At 37.2% G+C, this 22,736-nt stretch overlaps 1 long non-coding RNA gene across 1 annotated transcript in view; it reads left to right on the top strand.

Annotated features, from left to right (window-relative positions):
- The window catches only part of LOC307185898, a 73,521-nt gene that overhangs the window by 23,558 nt on the left and 27,227 nt on the right, over window positions 1–22,736 (top strand). The window contains exon 3 of the long non-coding RNA XR_013828202.1: window positions 9,700–9,772. This is a non-coding gene — a long non-coding RNA (uncharacterized lncRNA). The remainder of the gene's footprint in view (window positions 1–9,699; window positions 9,773–22,736) is intronic.

The following is a 22,736-nucleotide window of genomic DNA, read 5'->3' as shown; positions in this document are numbered from 1 at the left end:
TTTGGAGAAATGTCTATTTAGGTCTTCTGCCCATTTTTGGATTGGGTTATTTGTTTTTATAATATTGCGCTGCATGAGCTGTTTATATATTTTGGAGATTAATCCTTTGTCCTTTGATTCGTTTGCAAATATTTTCTCCCATTCTGAGGGTTCTCTTTTTGTCTTGTTTATGGGTTCCTTTGCTGTGTAAAAGCTTTTAAGTTTCACTAGGTCCCATTTGTTTTTATTTCCATTACTCTAGGAGGTGGATCACAAAAGATCTTGCTGTGATTTATGTCAAAGAGTGTTCTTCCTATGTTTTCCTCTAAGAGTTTTATAGTGTCTGGTCTTACACTTAGGTCTTTAATCCATTTTGAGTTTTTTTTTGTGTGTGGTGGTAAGGAGTGTTCTAATTTCATTCTTTAACATGTAGCTGTCCAGTTTTCCCAACACTACTTATTGAAGAGACTGTCTTTTCTCCACTGTATATCCTTGCCTCCTTTCTCATAGAATAGTTGACCATATGTGCGTGGGTTTATCTCTGGGCTTTCTACCTTGTTCCATTGATCTACATTTCTGTTTTTCTGCCAGTACCATATTGTCTTGATTACTGTAGCTTTGTAGTATAGTCTGAAGTCAGGGAGCCTGATTCTTCCAGCTCTGTTTTTTTCCCTCAAGACGGCTTTGGCTATTCTGGGTCTTTTGTGTCTCCATAGAAATTTTAAGATTTTTTGTTCTAGTTCTGTAAAAAATGCCATTGGTAATTTGATAGGGATTGCATTGAATTTGTAGATTGCTTTGGGTAATAGAGTCATTTTCACAATATTGATTCTTCCAATCCAAGAACATGGTATATCTCTCTATCTGTTGGTATCATCTTTAATTTCTTTCATCAGTGTCTTATAGTTTTCTGCATACAGGTTTTTTTTTTTCCCTAGGTAGGTTTATTCCTAGGTATTTTATTCTTTTTGTTGCAGTGATAAATGGGAGTGTTTCCTTAATTTCTCTGTCAGATTTTTCATCATTGGTGTATAGGAATGCAAGAGATTTCTGGGCATCAATTTTGTATCCTGCAACCTTACCAAATTCATTGATTAACTCTAGTAGTTTTCTGGTGGCATCTTTAGGATTCTCTATGTGTAGTAACATGTCATCTGCAAACGGTGACAGTTTTACTTCTTCATTTCTAATTTGTATTCCTTTTATTTCTTTTTCTTCTCTGATTGCCGTGGCTAGGACTTCCAAAACTATGTTGAATAATAGTGGTGAGAGTGGACATCCTTGTCTATTTCCTGATCTTAGAGGAAATGCTTTCAGTTTTTCACCATTGAGAATGATGTTTGCTGTGGGTTTGTCATAAATGGCCATTATTATTTTGAGGTCGGTTCCCTCTATGACCACTTTCTGGAGAGTTTTTATCATAAATGGTGTTGAATTTTGTCAAAAGCTTTTTCTGCATCTATTGAGATGATCACATGGTTTTTATTCTTCAATTTGTTAATATGGTGTATCACATTGATTGATTTGCATATATTGAAGAATTCTTGCATTCCTGGGATGAATCCTACTTGATCATGGTGTATGATCCTTTTAATGTGTTGTTGGCTTCTGCTTGCTAGTATTTTGTTGAGGATTTTTGCATCTATATTCATCAGTGATATTGGTCTGTAATTTTCTTTTTTTGTAGTATCTTTGTCTGGTTTTGGTATCAGGGTGATGGTGGCCTCATAGAATGAGTTTGGGAGTGTTCCTTCGTCTGCAATTTTTTGGAAGAGTTTGAGAAGGATGGGTGTTAGCTCTTCTCTAAATGTTTGATAGAATTCACCTATGAAGCCATCTGGTCCTGGACTTTTGTTTCTTTGAAGATTTTTAATCACAGTTTCAATTTCATTACATGTGATTGGTCTGTTCATATTTTCTATTTCCTCCTGATTCAGTCTTGGGAGGTTATACCTTTCTAAGAATTTGTCCATTTCTTCCAGGTTGTCCAGTTTACTGGCATAGAGTTGCTCGTAGAAGTCTCTTAGGATGCTTTGTATTTCTGCAGTGTCTGTTGTAACTTCTCCTTTTTCATTTCTAATTTTATTTATTTTGAGTCCTCTCCCTCTTTTTCTTGATGAGTCTTGCTAGTGGTTTATCAATTTTGTTTATCTTCTCAAAGAATCAGCCTTTAGTTTTATTGATCTTTGCTATCATTTCCTTTGTTTCTATTTCATTTATTTCTGCTCTGATCTTTATGATTTCTTTCCTTCTGCTAACTTTGGGTTTTGTTTGTTCTCCTTTCTCTAGTTCCTTTAGGTGTAAGGCTAGATTGTTTATTTGAGATTTTTCTTGTTTCTTGAGGTAGGCTTGTATAACTATAAACTTCCCTCTTAGAACTGCTTTTGCTGCATCTCATAGGTTTTGGATTGTCATGTTTTCATTGTCATTTGTCTCTAGGTATTTTTTGATTTCCTCTTTGATTTCTTCAGGTATCTCTTGGTTATTTAGTAACATATTGTTTAGCCTCCATGTGTTTGTTTTTTTTTACGTTCTTTTCCCTGTAATTGATTTCTTATCTTATAGCATTGTGGTCAGAAAAGATGCTTGATATGATTTCAATTTTCTTAAATTTACTGAGGCTTGATTTGTGATCCAAGATGTGATCTATCCTAGAGAATGTTCTGTGTGCACTTGAGAAGTGTAATCTGCTGTTTTTGGATGGAATGTCCTATAAACATCAATTAAATCTGTTTGATCTATTGTGTCATTTAAAGCTTGTGTTTCCTTATTAATTTTCTGTTTGGATGATCTGTTCATTGGTGTAAGTGAGGTGTTAAAGTCCCCCACTATTATTGTGTTACTGTCAATTTCCTATTTTATAGCTGTTAGCCGTTGCCTTATGTACTGAGTTGCTCCTATGTTGGGTGCATATATATTTATAATTGTTATGTCTTCTTCTTGGATTGATCCCTTGATCATTATGTAGTGTCCTTCCTTGTCTCTTGTAACATTCTTTATTTTAAAGTCTATTTTATCTGATATGAGAATTGCTACTCCAGCTTTCTTTTGATTTCCATTTGCATGGAATATATTTTTCCATCCCCTCACTTTCAGTCTGTATGTGTCCCTAGGTCTGAAGTGGGTCTCTTGTAGACAGCATATATATGGGTCTTGTTTTTGTATCCATTCAGCAAGCGTGTGCCTTTTGTTTGGAGCATTTAATCCATTCACGTTTAAGGTAATTATCTATATGTATGTTCCTATTACCATTTTATTAATTGTTTTGGGTTTGTTTTTGTAAGTCCTTTTCTTCTCTTGTGTTTCCGACTTAGAGAAGTTCCTTTAGCATTTGTTGCAGAGCTGGTTTTGTGGTGCTGAATTCTCTTAGCTTTTGCTTGTCTGCAAAGCTTTTGATTTCTCCATCCAATCTGAATGAGATCCTTGCTGGGTAGAGTAATCTTGGTTATAGGATTTTCCCTTACAACACGATAAGTATATCATGCCACTCCATTCTGGCTTGTAGAGTTTCTGCTGAGAAATCAGCTGTTAACCTTATGAGAGTTCCCTTGTATGTTATTTGTCGTTTTTCCCTTGCTGCTTTCAATAATTCTCTTCGTCTTTAATTTTTACCAATTTGATTACTATGTGTCTAGGCATGTTTCTCCTTGGGTTTATCCTGTATGGGACTCTGCACTTCCTGGTCTTGGGTGGCTATTTCCTTTCCCATATTAGGGAAGTTTTCGACTATAATCTCTTCAAATATTTTCTCAGGTCCTTTCTATCTCTCTTCTCCTTCTGGGACCCCTATAATGCAAATGTTGTTTTGTTTAATGTTGTCCCAGAGGTCTCTTCGACTGCCTTCATTTCTTTTCATTCTTTTTTCTTTATTCTGTTCTGCAGCAGTGAATTCCACCATTCTGTCTTCCAGGCCACTTATCCGTTGTACTGCCTCAGTTCTTCTGCTATTGATTCCGTCTAGTGCATTTTTCATTTCAATTATTGTATTGTTCATCTCTGTTTGTTTGTTCTTTAATTCTTCTAGATCTTTGTGAAACATTTCTTGCAACTTCTCGACCTTTGCCTCCATTCTTTTTCTGAGCTCCTGTATCATCTTCACTATAATTATTCTGAATCTTTTTCTGGAGGGTTGCCTATCTCCACTTCATTTAGTTGTTTTTCTGGGGTTTTATCTTGTTCCTTCATCTGGTACATGGCCCTCTGCCTCTTCATCTTGTCTATGTTTCTGTGAATGTGGTTTTTGTTCCACAGGCTGCAGGATTGCAGTTCTTCTTGCTTCTGCTGTCTGCCTTCTGGTGGGTGAGGTTATCTAAGAGGCTTGTTCCAGTTTCCTGATGGGAGGGACTGGTGGTGGGTAGACCTTGGTTTTGCTCTTGTGGGCAGAGCTCAGTAAAACTTTAATCTGCTTGCCTGCTGATGGGTGGGGCTGTGTCCCCGCCCTGTTGGTTGTTTGGCCTGAGTCAACCCAACACTAGAGCCTACCTGGGCTGTTTGGTGGGGCTAATGGTGGACTCTGGGAGGTCTCATGCCAAGGAGTACTTCCCAGAACTTCTGCTGCCAGTGTCCTTGTCCTCATGGTGAGACAGAGCCACCCCCCGCCTCTGCAGGAGACCCCCCAACACTAGCAAATAGGTCTGGTTCAGTCTCTATGGGGTCACTGCTCCTTCCCCTGGGTCCTGATGCGCACATTACTTTGTGTGTGCCCATCCAAGAGTGGAGTCTCTGTTTCCCCCAGTCCTGTCAAAGTCCTGCAATCAAATCCCGCTAGCCTTCAAAATCTGATTCTCTAGGAATTCCTCCTCCCATTGCTGGACCCCCAGGTTGGGAAGCCTGATGTGGGGCTCAGAACCTTCACTCCAGTGGGTGGACTTCTGTGGTATAAGTGTTCTCCAGTTTGTGGGTCTCCCACCCAACAGTTATGGGATTTGATTTTATTTTCATTGCGCCCCTCCTACCATCTCATTGTGGCTTCTCCTTTGTCTTTGGATATGGGGTATCTTTTTTGGTGAGTTCCAGTGTCTTCCTGTCAATGATTGTTCAGCAGTTAGCTGTGATTCCAGTGTTCTTGCAAGAGGGAGTGAGAGCACGTCCTTCTACTCCACCATCTTGAACCAATCTCCCCAGATTTTAAATTTTTAAAAAGTAATTTTTTTATTGGTAATTATGTGTCAACAGTGATCTTAGATATTTCTTGGTGAAGGTCATTGTTTAGGAAGTGAAACAGAACTTTCAGATGACGACACCCAGAGGTGCAAAACCGGGGATGTGTATTTTATTGAAAGTAACCGGAAAATAAAAGAGAGAAACGCAAAGTAATTAATTGCTAGGATGCATATAAGTATCTCTTGTTGTTTGTCATTCGTGTATGCTACTCAAGTTACCTATTGCTGCATTACAAAGTACACCAAAACTTAGTGGATTAAAACAACAAAAAACGTTTATTATATCTCACAATTTTGTGAGTCAGGAATTTGGAAAAGATTTAGCTGGGTGATTCTTCTGCTAACATTCTGGCCACTGAATTGGTCCTGAGCGTCCAAGATGGCTTTGCCTACATGGCTGATGCCTTGATGGGATGGCTGCAGGGCTGGGCTCAGCTGGGCCCCTATTCCTCTTCATATGGTCTTGGGGCCTCTCTGTGTCCCAAGATAGTTGGATTTCCTACTCTCCAGCAGGGTAACTGGACTTCTTACTCAGCCATTCATGGTTCCAAGTGTAGTGTTACAAGAAACAGAAAATGAAAATGGTAGGCTCCTGAGACCTAGGCCTGAAAACTGAGAAAGGGGGCTTTCATTGTACTCTTTTAGTCAGAGAATCTGAGAGAGTATAGAGCCCAGCTCTCAGTAAAAGTGTCAAAGGATTTGTGGCCATAATTAATCTGCAACAGAAGCCAAAATTCTTTGGCAGAAAGGTTTGTGTCATGAAGGAAAAGAATACAAAGTCTCTTCTGAACTTTTGAGCATGTTAGCTCATTGATACATAAGTCCTTTTATTCATAGAGCCAAATGACACTATAAAAGTGTATACAATCTGACAGCTATATTAAGTGGTTTTATAAAAGAACTGTGTATTAGTTCTGACTTTACATTTGAACATTTCTTTTGTCATCTCAGGCCTCTCACAAGCACTTTCAAGCCGTTCCGTCACTCCTTTGTTATTTGCTCTTACTAGCCATGATAGCTAATGTTTGAAAATTATCTCCAAATAAGCACCAAAATAATCGATAATGTGCAACAAACCTGCCAATACTAATACTCAGTGATCAAGATGATAATGGTCGCTCTTCACTGGTGATGGTACAGCTGTCCCTTTTCACCGAGCAGAGCTCTGTTTTTGCTTTGGGGTCTAGCATTGTTCCTAACTATGAAGATTTATAAGCTCTAAGATACTTTAGAAGAGTTTCAGTATTAAGTTTTATTTGGGTGAGGCAAAGGGCACCCTGTGGAGACCCTTTCACCTTCAGCCCTTTTCTTTGACTTGTCCCTTCTATGGCCCTTTCTTAGAATGTCAGGGGCTCATGTGATCCCTCACACTTAACAGATGTTTAATAAAAATTATATCTTAATGCAAAGAATGATTTCACTTCATATAAACAATGATTTCATTTCAGGAAGATAATTATACAAACATTCCTTGGTGTATTTTTTCTTTACAATCAAATAGTAAGATGGAGCAGGGGTTGGCAGACTGAGGGTCTGCCTGAGGGTACAGCCTCAGGGTCCAATCCAGCCAGCTGCCTATTTTTGTAAATAAAGTTTTATTGGAACACGCTCATCTGCTTACATATTGTCTATTACTGTTTTCATACTACAAGGGCAGAGTTGAATAATTGTGCCAGAGACCATATGGCTGGCAAGGCCTAAAATATTTACTATCTGGTCCTTTATAGAAAACACTGTTGATGCCTGTGATAGTGTAATTCCTTTGGAATTTTCTTAGGAAACTAATTTGGTTTTGTTTGTTTTCAATATACTGATTTTGTTGTGGGTAACAAAAGATGGAACAAATCACAGCTTTTTAGTCTCATGGATAAATAGACAAATATACTTTAATAAAACATTGAACTTGCAGGGATAAAAGTGCCAACCACTGTACTGTGTTCCAACTCACTTCTTTTGTTGCTGATTTGACTTTTGTGATTTACTGAGTAACTTGAAACAAAGGCAGCCTCAGAGCTAAGGCACATGAGTGTGCAGGAACAAATGAGTCAACAGGAAAGTTATGGACATGGTGGCCCAAATTCTTGTCAATTTAGTCCCTTTGTCCTGCTTTTGAAGACTTGGTTCTGACTCTTATTATAATTGAGCATAAAGGAAACTCAGGGGAAATCTCTGGACCATTTACAAGGAAATATATCTACTTGTCCATCTCCTGCACTTGTTAGATTATGCTCTGTCTACATATGAAGACAGGTGGTTGATAACACCCAGTGTTAGCTAGGGCATCGTCAAACTAGCCTTATTATCACATTTGTAAGAGTATAATTTATTTCAATGTTTCTACAAGGCTAAGTGTTTATCTTAGAATTCCAGTGCTAATATTTCCCTAATGAGATAATGGAAAGTAGATATACAAATTTATTTGCAAAGACATTTATTGCAGCTGTATTTATATTAACAAAACACTGACAACAATTTACATATCAGTCATAAGAGATTAAATGTAGTAGAATAAAGGAAAACTGTGTATAATATTGAGGGGGAAAACAAGTCACAAAATGATGCATACAATTTTAACCCAATATTTTTGTAAACATACATATAATTTATGCATAGAAAAATCCAAAAGACATACAATAAAAACATAATGATGATTATACTTGAACAATAGCTTTATGGATAATTTTATTTTGTACTTTGGATCTTTTCATATTTTATAAAATTTCCATAATAAGCATGTATTACTTTTGTGATTAAATAAAAGAACAACAGATATTTATTTAAAAGGCCATTTAAAAATATCCTCAACTAGTCAACTGTTTATCTCATCTATGTGACTGAAAAGAAAACTAAAGAGACTTTTATTGATTTTTATGGAATTTACTTTGTTGGCTGAATTCATGTGATTAAATGGGCATTTGTAATTATGTAGGCTTAGCCGTGGGTTTTAATTTCTCTGTGTCTCCTAAAAATTGGTATGAATTTTGAGATGGGGTCTATTCTATACCTCTTTCCTAAATGTACACTTTTTATTTTTCAGTTAAAACAGAAAATATTTCTCCAAAACTAAAAATTTAGTCACATCATTTCATTTCCTAATAAGAATTTATAATTCAATATTTATATTATTTAACTTCTCATGATGCTCCATTATATTCATGGAAAGCATGATCTTCAAAGAAAAGTATGGAGATTAGAGACCCAAGAACAGCCTTTCGAAATTTAATATGTATTTTCTCTTGAGTGTTATGCTTATAAAAGATGGTGCCACAGCAATTGTTTGCTGAAATCCAGCAAAGGGCCGGCTTCCCCCACCAGATGAATCAAGTCAGTTACAGCAAAGAGTTTAGTCCTACAGGCTCTTCTGCTACCTGGCCTTACAGATGACACTGCCAGAACAGAGGAGGCCAAGAAATGCAACTGTTTGGGGTCAAAAGCACCTGCCTGCCCTCTATGACTACAACCAAGATCAATTTGTGTCTTGCTGGTCACTGAGCAGCCCTGGAATATATTTGGCTTTCGGCCAGTGGTTGCTTCGAAACTGCATATTCTATTTCCCTCTTTTGAATCACTTAGCTCTCCTTTCAACCACTCCTGATCAGATTGTTTAGAATATAAACAAACATTTTCTATTAATTGAGCTACAGAATTGATTTCTTTCTAATGAAAGGCTCACAGAAGCTGTGTGAAATCAAAATGTAAGCAGAGGAATCTTCTAGCAACTGTGAAAGAAAATGGAATATTTTCAACAACAGGTGGTAAAGCAGATTGCTTTACAGGAAGTATTAATACTCATTACGAAAGTGATAACCTTAGCTTTGGGCAAAAAGGTAACTAGGAATATTGTGCCTAAATGCAAAGTTCTCTATACTCCCAGTCCAGCTAGAAGTCCAAACAAAACTTTTAGACTTTCTAGTAGAACTTGACAAAAATTATGAGAATCTCAAATTTGGGTCTATGTGGCTTGTTTTAACTGAAGCTCCTTTTTTTTTTTTTTTTTCATTTGCATTGAGAAAAACAATGCTTTAGTTATATCAGGTATTGATCTGTGCTGGAATAAATCTGAAATAAATGTTGATAGATGACATTTTTTAAAACTTGCATTTTTTTAAAGACCGCATTTCAAAGCTTTTCAGAAATGTTACAAATGACCTTATCAGATTCTCTTGTATTTCAAGACATTTTTATTTTCTTTTCTATTACATGCAGTAAGACTCTCATAGAGGAAACAAAATATTACTGTAAATATTCAAGGTGAAAGAGCAAGTATTTGTCATTTAATTTCAATATATACAGTTACTAGTTCAGCATTTTTGCCACTTTATATCCTTTGAACAAATCTGTACTAATCATGCATTTGGCTTCCAATGCATGGAAGTGAGGAGGAAATTTGCTTGACAAAGATGCATATCTTAATTGTTTCACACTAACATACTGTCAACACATTTGAGCTTTCCAGTTAATTGTAGTTAACTCAAGAAATAAGATCTTTGGAGTATCAAATTTACTGTTTCAAATGCTTGGGTTAATTCCTTAGTATAACACCTGCTTTGTCATCCAGTAGGTTCTTCAATAATTGATGGTGATGATGATGGAAATGGTCTTCCCTGGATGGAACGTCATACATGCTGTTTGTATGTATTACCTGATACTGACTTTTGTCTGACCGCATCTAGTACCTTATTAATGTGACCTTCACTTTTTGATTAACCACAAAAATTTTAAGATCATGAAAAGCAGGTATTTTGTAAATGCCAAACGATTCTAAACTGTTCCTTCTCTCTATCTCATTTTCATGTCTGACATGTCATCAAACTCTGATTTACTGGAAAATATTATATATTGAAAAAAGCACAGGCTTTGAAGTTAGACACCTGAAATTTCAACTCTTGGCTCTGCCATTTTTGTCTGTCTGTGCTATGGTCCAAATGTTTGTGTCTCCCCAAAATGCATATGTTGAAATCCTCGCCACCAAGGTGAGGGTATTAGGAGATGGGGGTCTTTCGGAGGTGCTTATGTCATGAGATCAGAGCCCTCATAAATGGGTTCGGTACCTTTATCCCATCTGGGAGGCCACAGAGAGATCTCTCGCCCCTTCCACGCTGTGAGTTTACAGCAGAAGGGCAGCCATGTCGTAAGTGGGCTCTCACCAATCCTCCCAGAATCGTGAAAAATAAATGTTTGTTGTTTATAAGCTAGCCAGTTTATGGTGCTGTGTCATAGCAATCTGAACAAATGAGTATAGTTTGTGTTTGGCAAGTTTTCACCATCTTTGGAGATTTTGGCTACATGTGAAAGAGTAGTTAGTTAGTTAGGGCAATTAGAAGAATTACTTTTGGTGATTGTTGCCCCGGGTCTCAGGCTGGGTCAGAAATCTCTGATCATAAATATTCTCGAGATGGCATTTGTCCTTCTTAGTAAAACACCTTTCAACTTGGGAAGATTTAAATTTAGAAACGTTTAAAATAATTCAAATCATTCCGTAAATATTTTTTGTATTAAAAAGGATCTGTACATATTTGCATTCTTTTTTCATAACTAGCTTCTAAATGCCCATGCCTATCTGTTAACAATGTCACATTATTAATACTTCTCGGGGAAAATTTTCTTAATTAATTGAATTAGTTAGGATATACTGTACAGAGTCTTTTCTTTTCCCCTGTAAATTAAAACATATTTTCACCAAGATTTATTTATCCATAATTTATGTATGCAACAGATATTTACCAAGCCCCTAAAAGGCATTAGATGTTCTAAGTGCCTTGCTGAGAACACAGGAGCAATACACTAGATGAGGTTTCTGCTTTTGCGGAGTTTACATTCTAGTGGAATTAGACAACAAATAGAGAAGAACATTTCGGAGAGCGATAAGTGCTCTAAAGAAAATAAAACGTTAATTGGATAGAGAGTGATTATGGGAGGTTTAATTTACACGGGGAGATGGGGACAGCCTAATCTTATTGTAGAGTCTTCTTGCTATGAAGAGGGAGAAGTAATGATTCCACAAGCCATAGTTTCTGAATGTATTTTTATCATTTTCACTTAAGATATTTTAAACTTTTAAGATATTTTAAACTTTTAATGCAGACATGCAAATAATTCAAAATATATGTTTCCTTGATTGTTTGTATACTAAATTTGACTGTGAAATATTCTACTTTTGGTCTATATTCCCTAATTAGAAGGATCGCTTGGACTTTCTCTTTCCTAAGTTTTAATTCATTTGATTAATTTGTAATTTTTACAGTTGTTAAGTGTTTTTGGAAGTCACCTTAGTAGTGACTTGTGTTGCCAATAGTGACAGGAAAGACAAAAAATCATCATCAAAGTGTCAATTTGTCTCTTCTGTATTATCATTTTTTAAAAAGCCTTCTAATTTCAATATCTGAAAGACCGCCTTCTTGAAGAGAAATGAAATTACAACTTTGTGTCAATTGTGAGATCATTGGAAATAATTCTTTCCTGCTGCTGTTCTACAAAACTTTCAGGAACTGAGAGATGTGCCTCTTGTAGCTACAAAAACTATTCTGTTTTCCTCTGAAGAACAAGCAAAGGATATAGAGTAGCAAACCAAGTGTGATGAATGGACTTACAACTTTTTTCAATGACAATAAAATATTCACACACCAGATGACACATTAACTTTTTCTTCCTCTTTCAAATCATACAGTCCTATCATTTGGGAATTCCATTCTAGAGCTATCTCAGATGCATATGTTATTTTATAATAATAATTTTAAAAAGCTTTAACAACTTGCTTCCTGTACTAGGTAAGTTAAAATCAATCTGACTCCTTTCCAAGCCTTGGGAAGGGGAAGGAGCTCTCATCTCAGTCCTCCCTCGCTTTCCTGGAAGGTCTATGAGATGAGTGGTAGCAGCAGTATGTGCATCTCAGTGATATTTGAATGCAGAGTTCTAGAACCAATATTGGAAAGAGAGAACTAAGGCCAAGATTCAAGAAGGTTGAAGAAATTTTGAGGAGATAATCATTTAATTTATGTGAGTTTAAGGCATTTAATCTTTTTAAATTATATCCAGATGAAGGTTAAGATGCTTTTGGCTACAATAACAGAAATCATCACCAGAAATGGCTTAACTGATAACATTTATTTTCTCATATAACAAAGAGTCCAGAGGCAGGGCAGGATCCAAGTTTGGCTGATTCAGTGGCTCAGTGATATCATCAAAGCTTTAGATTCTTTGCATCCCTCTGCTTTGCTGTCTTCAGGAGCGGGTTTATCCCTTTGTTTTTCTCTTTGTTGGAAGATGGCTGTCAGTGGTCACTGGGCTACAAAAGTTCTTCTGTGTGTCCAGAAGAAGAGAAACCCTATCCCCTAACCAATTAGATTTGGGGTTAGGTACATCCCCCAAACCAATTACAGTTGCCTGGGAAACGCCATGCACAGATTGCTCTAAACTTTAGACTAATCATAATAAGGAGGTGGGAATGGAATCATGTTTCTTTAAAGCACATAGCTGTATGGGAAAGAAGTTATTTAAAGAGTAAATGGGAAATGGTGTTGGGTAGGCAATCAATATTATTCTCTATTTCAAGATACTAAGATAGTTTAAGAGGGAAATCACAGGACGGCAACTTTTGAAACAATCAGAACAAGTATTCAAAACTAGAAAGAAGTTTGACCACAAACAACGGACCAATGACCTTTACATCAATCCTAGTTCAGAATCAAAAACTGGTTCTGAGAAGCTGCAGACAGCTGCCCACAGCTGCTGACCACACACCCCTCACCCCACCAGCTATGTAAATCCCACAAGCTCCCTCATGTCTGCCCCAAACTTCTCATTCCAGTCACCCAAGGCCCTTTGCCAAAAGACAATCGCTTCTCCCTCACTATTATCCCCAGCCGACTACATCCTACTTTCTTTTGATCCTTTAATTATAAAACAATCCTCCTACATCCTTTATCTCTTCCCCAAATGCTTTCTTTTCACTTCTTTGCAATTTAAGGTCTTTGAAGAGGACCCCACTTTCATTCACTGTGTGTGTGTATGTCTGTGTGTGTGTGTCTATGTACATGCGTGTGAAGGTTTTGAAAGGGATATGAGTACCACCCCTTCTTCATACTCTACCTTCTACCCCTCCCTACTCTTGGCTCCTTGATTTGGGCATACCTACAGCTTTACCAACTTGACTCAACCTAAACCCTGTCTCACTATCAAGTCAAAGGAATTAAATAGTAAGGAAAAAATAGTGTGTAGTTGATGTAGACCTAGGGAAGGCTTCACAGAGGAGGTGACAGTTAAACTGACAGTGCACAACCTAGAAAGAGAAAACAGCCCATGTTGAAGAAATCTATTTAATATGGTTAGATCATTAGGTAAGGGATGAGAGGTGATGCTGGACCAAAAAGTAGGGGCCATCTCTGACGGTTTTTAAATCCAGGAGTCTCTATATTAATTCTGATTCAATTTGTCTGGGATGGGGCCTGGACTTAGCTATGTTTAAAAGCTCCCCAGATGGTTCCAATATATAAATGGCTTGTGAACAACTGCTATAAGGAGGCATTGATGTGTTTTAAGTGGGATAATAACAGAGATATGGGTGGGACAGCCTGAAGAGAAACTGTTTGAAATGGGAAGGGAACCTTGAAAGTGCTATGGGAGTTGGAAGGCAGTAGAATCTAGAACCCAAGAATGAGGGAGTGGCCAACAATGTCAACATTCTAGAGGGCAGGACTGGGCCTGAAAAGAGACTATTGGATTTTTCTTATTAGCATTATTTATAAGAGTAACTTCAAAGTACTCAGATCAGAATCACCTGGATTGAGCAGTGATAGACAGTAAAGGAGGAAGGATATTTTGTTGTGAAGAGATGATCACTGTCGAAAACATGGGGGCGTTTATAATTTAGTGTGGAAGTGACGTGAGATGTTTGTATGTTGAGAGGAATGAATCTATTTTACCAACAGCATGGCTGAACGTGATTTATGTGTTTCATATTACAGTAAGTCCAATATGAGTGGATCCTCTGACATGATCACCAATATCGCACATACAATAAGTATACCACCAGTCTTCCCACTGTGCTAAGAGTGTACCTTCCTTGTAACAAGTCGGTTGTGACCCTTTTCTGTTCAGCACTGCTCAGATCACACCCAGAGAACTATATTCCTCTGTGGGTATCATTCCTTAACGCCTTTTAGGAGGCTTATCAGCAAACTGGGGGCCATTTAGAGGAGAGTGGCCAATACATTAGAGGGAATCAAAACCATGTCATGTGATGTATAGCTGAAAAAAGTGGAAATATTTTGCCTGGAAAAATAAAGATTTGAGAGGACATAGTATTTTATATATTTGAAGTCCTTGATATGGAAAATGAAGGAGACATTCCATAAATACTTGGGAGACCATTCTTAGTCTGTCACCAGAGCAAAATTATTCTGGGGGGTCTAGAAAAATAGGAAAAGCTTTTTCCCTAGTCTGAATAGGAATGACTTAATGGAATAGAGAGGCAATGATCTTCTTGAGAGAAGCCAAATTAGATGGTTTCTATCATAGGGGAAAGTATGTATGGAACAAGAGAATTAGTGTCCAGTGACCAAGGGAGTAGAGAGTAGATCAAGGAAAAGCACCCCTCCTAAGCTTGGAAGGCAATGTGGTTGCTTTAAGCGACTGAAGTATGAAGGACAATACAAATCAGAGAGGAAACAAGAATACTGATATTAGGTAAAAACTGAGGATATAGATTTTATGATCTTATACCTCTATATCTAGAGGTATCAATATCTCTCTATGTAGTATTGATACATGCTCACCATTACAAAAAAATCAGACAATATATAAGCATAAAAAAGAAAAAGAAAATAGTGTTTTCGCATTTGAGGGTTTCCAATGAATGATACTTATGACTCATCCAAGTTTAGAACCAATGAGAAATAAGGAATCAGGCAGATAGCAAAACATCAGATTTGCTACTGCTAGATCTACTGTATAATCTACAGTCTAGATAGAAGGCAGCAGTGGGCTTGCTAATACCAAACCCCAGGATAGCACTTATCTGCCCCAAGTCAGTGAATTATTGGGAACCCGTTACAACCACGGCCTCCTCACCTAAGGGGGGTCCATCCCCATAACTTACAGCATGGGATGAAAGAGCAGAAGGGTGGTTTCTGCTAGAGTCGGATTCCAGAGGGAAAGAGACAACGCTCTTCTTCAAACCTGCCAATCTACTCCTTCACCCAGGAGTGATATTTCTCTAATGCCTACTCCTTACCTGGAAATAAGAGTCAGAGAGAATAAGCGTATCCCATCATATTGCCCACACACCTCCAAGGAGTGGAATAGGAACAAGAATCAAGAGGTCAGAAGTGTAAGGGAAACTCTCACCACAATGAAACACAAGAAGTAGGAGTAAGTTGTTTCCACCATCCTCCCTACAGGAAACCATTGTTAATGGTTTGGAATTGTTTGGAATTTATTTTTCCAGACTTTTTTGGGCAGATGGAGATAAAGTTTATAACTTTTTGTAAAAAAATCAGAATGATGTTATGTAAACTATTTTACAATCTCTCTTTTTTTTTTTTTTGCTTAGTGATATATTGTAAACTTTTTTCTTCTAAATAAGTATCTATAAATCCAACTGATCCTTTTTAATAATACTCAGAATTTCAATGAATTATGAGTTTTTCTACTGACTGACATTAAGGTCTTCCTAATTTGTTAATTACTATTAAAAATAATGCCATGAACATCATTGTTTATACATGGAGAAAGAATAATAGTGCGGTTTCAAGCATAATGGACATATTTAGGCATAGACCGGATGATGACCTGACAGGTACCATTAGAGACTGCAGAAAACTGCAGATGAGCAGTTAGAACAGATGACGGTTGTGAGCTCTGCCAAATAGTAAACTCTGGCAAGTGAAGGAATTGTGTGCTATCAGTTGTAAAAGTTCTTCAGCCTTGACATGTTAGAGCTGCCTCACAGGCATTTGTTCAAGTTGCTGGCCAGTGTGCTGTTGGTTCATTAACAGACCTTCTCCCCATTATATCTGTATTGTCTTTATTTACTAACTCAGCAAGAGATTTCCTGAGCAAAGTTTCCAAGAAATCCAGGGAAGAAATTACATCAGCACATGACCTTCAAATCCAACATCTCAGCTGTTTTACCATTTTTTAATGAATTTTCTCAGTGCCTCTGCAAACCAGGTCATCACAGTAAGGAAAGGGCCAGCCAAGTTTTTAAAGGCAATAGCCAACGTTACCTTTTGTTTTCAAGTGGGGGAAAGTGTGACTGTTTATAATCATTTCCGAGTGAATGTTTCCTTGTTTTTCTTAGTGAACCCAAATGTGGAGCCTTTGACAATATTAGCTTGTCAGCATTTCAGGAAATTTTTTTATAGGTAGGTGGTAAAAAGATAAAAGGCTGCTGACCCTGAAGCTATATGACTGAAGTTTGCTGTTTTTGAAAAGAAACTCTATAGTAGTTTTTTTTTAACTTTTTATTTGGAAATAATTTTATTACAGAAAAGCTCCATGAATAGTACAAGGAACACACATATACTCTTTACCCAGATTCTCTCTCTTTCCCCAGATTCTCTCTCTTTCCCTCTCTCTCTCTCTCTTTTCATATATGTATACATATATGTATATAAGGAGATACATATATATGCATATACATATTTTTCTGAACTTTTAAGAATAAGTTGTATATGCCTAAAGATAAGAATATTCTCTTACATAGCCACAGTACAGACTACAGTTTTTAACATTGCCTTTCTCCTTACTTAATTTAATAACGAATACATTTAAATCTATATTTCTAGGTCTCACCTTTCAATCAAAATCCAGATTAATATTTTAAGGACTCACCAGATATTTCTAATTTGTTTTTCCGCAAGCATTCCACCATTTACACATGCCCATGCTCCAAACTTGGTAGATCTCTGTCTTTTCTTGAATTTCCTTTTAAAAAAAAGAGCCTGAGATAAAGACTTAGGTACAGGCTGCTTTTGGAGAAGCTAGTCCCAGGGAGCCAGAGTGAACACAGGAGGGGATAAGCTGGGGAAGGAGGGAAAGCTGACGCAAGGGTGCATTATCAAGGTCACTCCTGAGGATAGGTCCACGTAATCTCCTGCGAAGCCTACAGAATGGCTTTCAGAATTGCCCACCTGAACAACGGTGTGCTGGAGTATTTATCCAGATTCTTATCCCCATTTGCTGAGAGTTACCCCTGGGAGATTTTAATTCCTCACTTCAAGGCTGAATTTCAATTTATGAAATACCTTTTAAAATTTGATGTTAGTAATACAGAATTGACACAAGAATTAGTGAATTTATTTAACAGATAGATGCTTTTGCTACAAAGTCATGTCAGTTTTTCTAAAGAAGAACAAGTTTTGTCAATGTGGACACAAATATTAAAAGAAAATGATCTTTTTGGTACTTGCTTCAGTCACAAGAAAACTTTTAAGTATGTTTGGAATAATTTGGGTATGTGAATATACTCTTCCAACTGTAAAATTTATGAAATCTAAATTCACAAAATATTTCTGATAAAAGTTTAAGGTCTAGGTTGAAATATTCTGTAAATAAATAAAATACACACTGGATTTTGAAGACCCTATATAAAAATTTTTTAAATATTTTATTTTTACTCTTGATTACATGTTCTAAATTTTTGATATCTTGAGTTAAATACAGCATATTTTTAACATTTATTTCACCTGTTTCTTTTAACAATTTTTACTTTAGCTACTAGAAAATTTTAAATTATATGAATGACTACATTATATTTCAATTGGACAGTGTTGCCCTAGATAATTAATTGTAAAACTTAGATAACAATGAAGTAATTCAGTAAGGTAACAGGATATAAAATTAACATGTTACATTTAAATCTCCTAAACCTCAAATTTCTTAATGCCTATTTACAGAGGCACCCAAAAAAGATAAAATATTTAGAATAGACTTTACAAAAAATGTTGAACACCCATACAAAGAAAGCCATAAAACACTCTTGAAAGACACAAAAGAAAATTGAAATAAATGGAAAAAGTCCCTTACTCTAGTCTCAAAATATCAGTTTTGTGCCTAATCCGGAATTTTAATGTTATCCCAACAAAAACACCAACACTTTTTTTCTGGAGCTAGACAAGTTGATTTGAAATAAAGTTCATATGGAAAAATAAACATTTTGGAATATTTAGGAAAACATGGCAAAGTAAAGAGCTACAAGGAGGGACTCGCGTGCCTGCTATTGAATTACACTGCAAGGCCTCTATAATTAAAACCGTGTGATACCGGCACATGCGTAATCAAACAGACCAATGAAATAGAATGAAAAGTCCAGAAATAGACCCAACTACATGTGGAATGTTATCATATATGATAACTATGGGATCTCAAATCCCTGGGGCAAAGATGGACTTTTAATAAGTGCTGTTGAAACAACTGGGTAGCCATTTGGAAAAAGATGAAATTAGATTCATTCCTCACACTTCACCTGAAAACAAACTCCAAATGAATCAGAGATCAAAATGTAAAAAATGAAATTATACAGGTACTGGAAGAAAACATAGGTGAATTCCACCTTCAACTTCAGTGTAGGAAAAAGCTTCTAACTATGACTCAAAATCCAGATGCAAAAAGATGTTTCATTACATTTAAAAAACAGAAACACTTTTGCATGGTTGCATGGGCAGAAATATACCATAAGCAGAGTCAAAAATCAAATGGCAAATTATAAGAAAATTTTTGCAGTGGATATCAGAAATGAAGGGTTAATATCTCTAATAAAGAATTTTTGAATTTTGAAAAAAATTTACGCCTATTGAAAATCGGGGAAAGACATGAAAAACAACTCACCAAAAAGATTTAAAACTGCAGTATGTGATTCTGAATCAGATCCTGCAGTGGAAGGGGGGAAAAATGCTGTAAAGCAGAGGTCCCCAACCTTTTTGGCACCAGGGACCGGTTTCGTGGAAGACAATTTTTCCACGGACGGGGTGGTTGATGCGAGCGATGGGAAGCAATGGGAAACGATGGAAAGCGGTGAGAAGCTTCGCTCCCTTGCCCGCCGCTCACCTCCTGCTGTGCGGCCCGGTTCCTCAAAGGCGGGACCGCTACCGGTCCGCGGCAAGGGTGTTGGGGACCCTTGCTGTAAAGGACACTATGGGGACAATTAACAAAATCAGAATGTAGACTGTTGGTTGGAAAAAGTATTGTATTTATTTTAAATTTCCTGCATTTGATTACTGTACTGTGGTTATGCAAGAAATGTTCTTGGGAAATACACTCAAATATTAAGGGGTAAATGAGTATGATATAAATGGCTCAGAAAAGATACCTGTTGTATGTATATGCATGTGTGTGTTTCTAATCCTCATTAAAGTTTTAGCACAGGCTCCGGACGCGCAGGCTCAGCGGCCATGGCTCACGGGCCCAGCCACTCCGTGGCATGTGGGATCTTCCCGGACCGGGGCACGAACCCGCGTCCCCTGCATCGGCAGGCGGACTCTCAACCATTGCGCCACGAGGGAAGCCCCCTCATTAAAGTTTGAAGCCAACTGGTTTAGAGCAAAAGTCAGCAAACTGTTTCTGTAAAGGGCCCGACAGCCAATATTTTCTGCCTTGTGGCCAGATTATTTAACTGTCATTGTAGCACAAAAGCAGCCATAAAAATGTATATATAAACAAGTGGCTGTACTCCAAAATACTTCATTTAAAAAACAGGTGGCAGGATTTGCCCATACGCCAATCCCCCCCCCGCCCCCACCCCCGCCCCCACCCCCACCCCCCGCCACACACACACACACACACACACACACACACACACACACACGCCCGTCCAGATCAGGGTTGTATTACTTTCTGAAGAAAAGAAGAATAGATTGGAAAAACTGCAGTTTTTGCCACAAGTACTTAGCATAGGGCCTGGAATTTAAGTTCTGACTAAGTAGTAGATATAGCCTTTTTTCTCTGTCATAAATAGACTTTTTAAAAACTTTAAAACTGAACTTTTCAGTTCAGTTTTAAAAAAGAAAAATTGCAAGAATAGTATAGATAACACCCATACACCCTTTATCCAGATTGTCTAAGTTTTAAACATTTTGCTCCATTTACTTCCTCTCCCTCTCTACCACCTTCCCTCTCCCTCTCTGTTTCAGAATGAAAGCTATGTTTGTAGGCTCTTTTGCAGTTAGATGTGTCTGTATGCCCACATACTAGGCAACAGGAAGTTTGCTAAGGTGAGATGTGCAACTTCAGAGGGATGCTGTTGCAGGGAAGACGCATACCTGCCTGTCCCCTTCAGCCCTCTGACTGAGTGGAATGTGTGTATAATGATGAGTCATCCTGGACCAGATGGATGAAGGCAATTCCGTCGAGGCAGAAGAACACAAATATAGAAGGAGCCTGGGTGCTTGACTTGAATGCTGATACACAGACTGTTGCTTGAGAAAGAAAAGAAATTCTCTCTTATATAATCCACTATTACTTTAGTCTGTCAGCACATCACAGAAGCACTATCAGTATTCTGTGGTGGTTAAGAGCATAAATTCTGGATCTAGACTTGCCTTGGTATAAATCCTGGCTCAGACACTTGCCAGGTGTGTGACTTTGGGGAATTATTCAATGTCCCTCAGGCCTCTGAGGTTTGACACGAGTACATAGCTCCTAAAGTCTTTTTGATGATTAAATGACTTGTGATACTTAAAGTGCTCAGAGCAGGGCTTGGTGTACAGCAAGCATAGGTGTTAACTATTCTTACTTCTCACAGATGCCTGAGAGGTGGGTATTATTTTGAACGTTTCAAAAGATGAGGAACTTGAGATTCAAAAAAGCCAACTGACTTGCCCAAGGTTGTGTAATTAGTAAATAGTGGAGCTAAGATTCAAATTTATCTGCTTTTAACATCTGGAAAACACTGTTTTGACTGTAACGATGTAGAGCAAATCTATTGTTGGATTACCCAGCAGGCAACGGAAGCCCATGCTTGAAGGTATTCACAAAACAGGGCACGCCCCCCTCAAAATATAGAAGAGAAAAGGCTTTGAGACATTTTATATTTTTAACATGCACTAGAGTGGTCACTTTGGGAAAAATAAAACACTTGCCAGCTTTTCTGATATTTATTTTCTATTTGCGTTGCTTTTGTTTGGATTGATGTGGGAGAGGGACCCTAGAGGTCCCTAGAGGGACCCTAGAGTCAGAAGCTCCATGCTTAGGGCCTTTCCTTTATGGGTGCTAACCAGCCCTGTGTGAAATGAAGATTTCAGTAATATTACAAAGTGGGAGGTATCCTTTTTTGTAAGACTTTATGTAACCCCGTGTAAATAATTTGACCCATGCACTTCCAATACAGACCAAAGACTTGATAAGCTCCCAAGCATCTTAAAACATAGTTTAATTGTAGCTGCAATTGTAACTAAAATGCTTGAGTACCCTGGAAACTGAGGTCTTTCTTTTGGAGATTTAGAATGGGGGAGCAGGGAAGAAGAATGTCAGGTGTTAGTCTTATGTTTGCAATTTTTCTTTTTTTTTTTCCTAACACAAATTCCCTCATTCGTTTTTTTTTTTTTAATTTTTAAAACATTTTTATTGGAGTAGAGTTGATTTACAATGTTGTGTTAGTTTCTGCTGCACAGAAAGTGAAACAGTTATACATACACATATATCTGCTCTTTTTTAGATTCTTTTCCCATATAGGCCATTATAGAGCATTGAGTAGAGTTCCCTGTGCTATACAGTAGGTCCTTATTAGTTATCTATTTTATATATAGTAGTGTGTATATGTCAAATCTCTCATTCTTTAAACCTCTTTTGCTTGCAAATTAAAGGCTATGCATAATATCGTTATTGATCGGTAGTGACTGTGTTCACGGTGTGCCAGGGGTCATCTGTTTGGAGCACACAGTCTGTTCTGATGGATCATTCGGGCACATAGAGCACAGGCAAATATATACACACATAATCTTACAGTTCACATTTTATTTCACTATTTATTTTATTTTTTAACATGTTGTTGAAACTGGAACTTAAGAAAAGCCTAATGAGCTACATTATACTTAAAATTTTTTTGAAAAATGGTTAATTTTAAAAAAATAAATAATACACTCACAAGGTTCAAAAAGCATAAAGCATAAACCGGTATATAGTCTAAAAATCTCCCTTCTATCTTTGCCTCCAAAATACCCAGTTTTGTTCCCATCTTTTCTATACAAGCAAATTCTAATATAGATTCTGATCTTTCTCCGTTTTTTACACAAAAGGTAGCATATTGTACACCTTGTTCTGCACTTTGCTTTTTTTCATTTAATATATCATATGTCACTCCATATTAGTACGTGAAGGTGCAGTCTAGAAGAGTAGTGAAGCACCTACATGTTAGAACTGCTCTATATACTTCGAAAATGAAATAGGGTTGGTTGTTACATCATTCTCAAAATCCTCTGGAGATTGAACTGGTTATAACTTTAATTATTTTGGCTAAAGCAACAGTTCCAATCCAATCTAGATTCTCTTTCGTGGATCCCTAATGGTAAGAAGTCTTGGGAACTAGTTGTGATGAGAAAATAATGTAAGGCAGATCAGCCATGCAGAAGTGCAGACCTGGCTCTGAAAGCTTTAAAGGGG

This window comes from Stenella coeruleoalba, assembly GCF_951394435.1.
Source record: "Stenella coeruleoalba genome assembly, chromosome: 4".
In the NCBI taxonomy this organism is placed as follows: domain Eukaryota; kingdom Metazoa; phylum Chordata; class Mammalia; order Artiodactyla; family Delphinidae; genus Stenella; species Stenella coeruleoalba.
The sequence above is the reverse complement of the archived record's forward strand: the minus strand, read 5'-3'. Positions and strand labels throughout refer to the sequence as shown.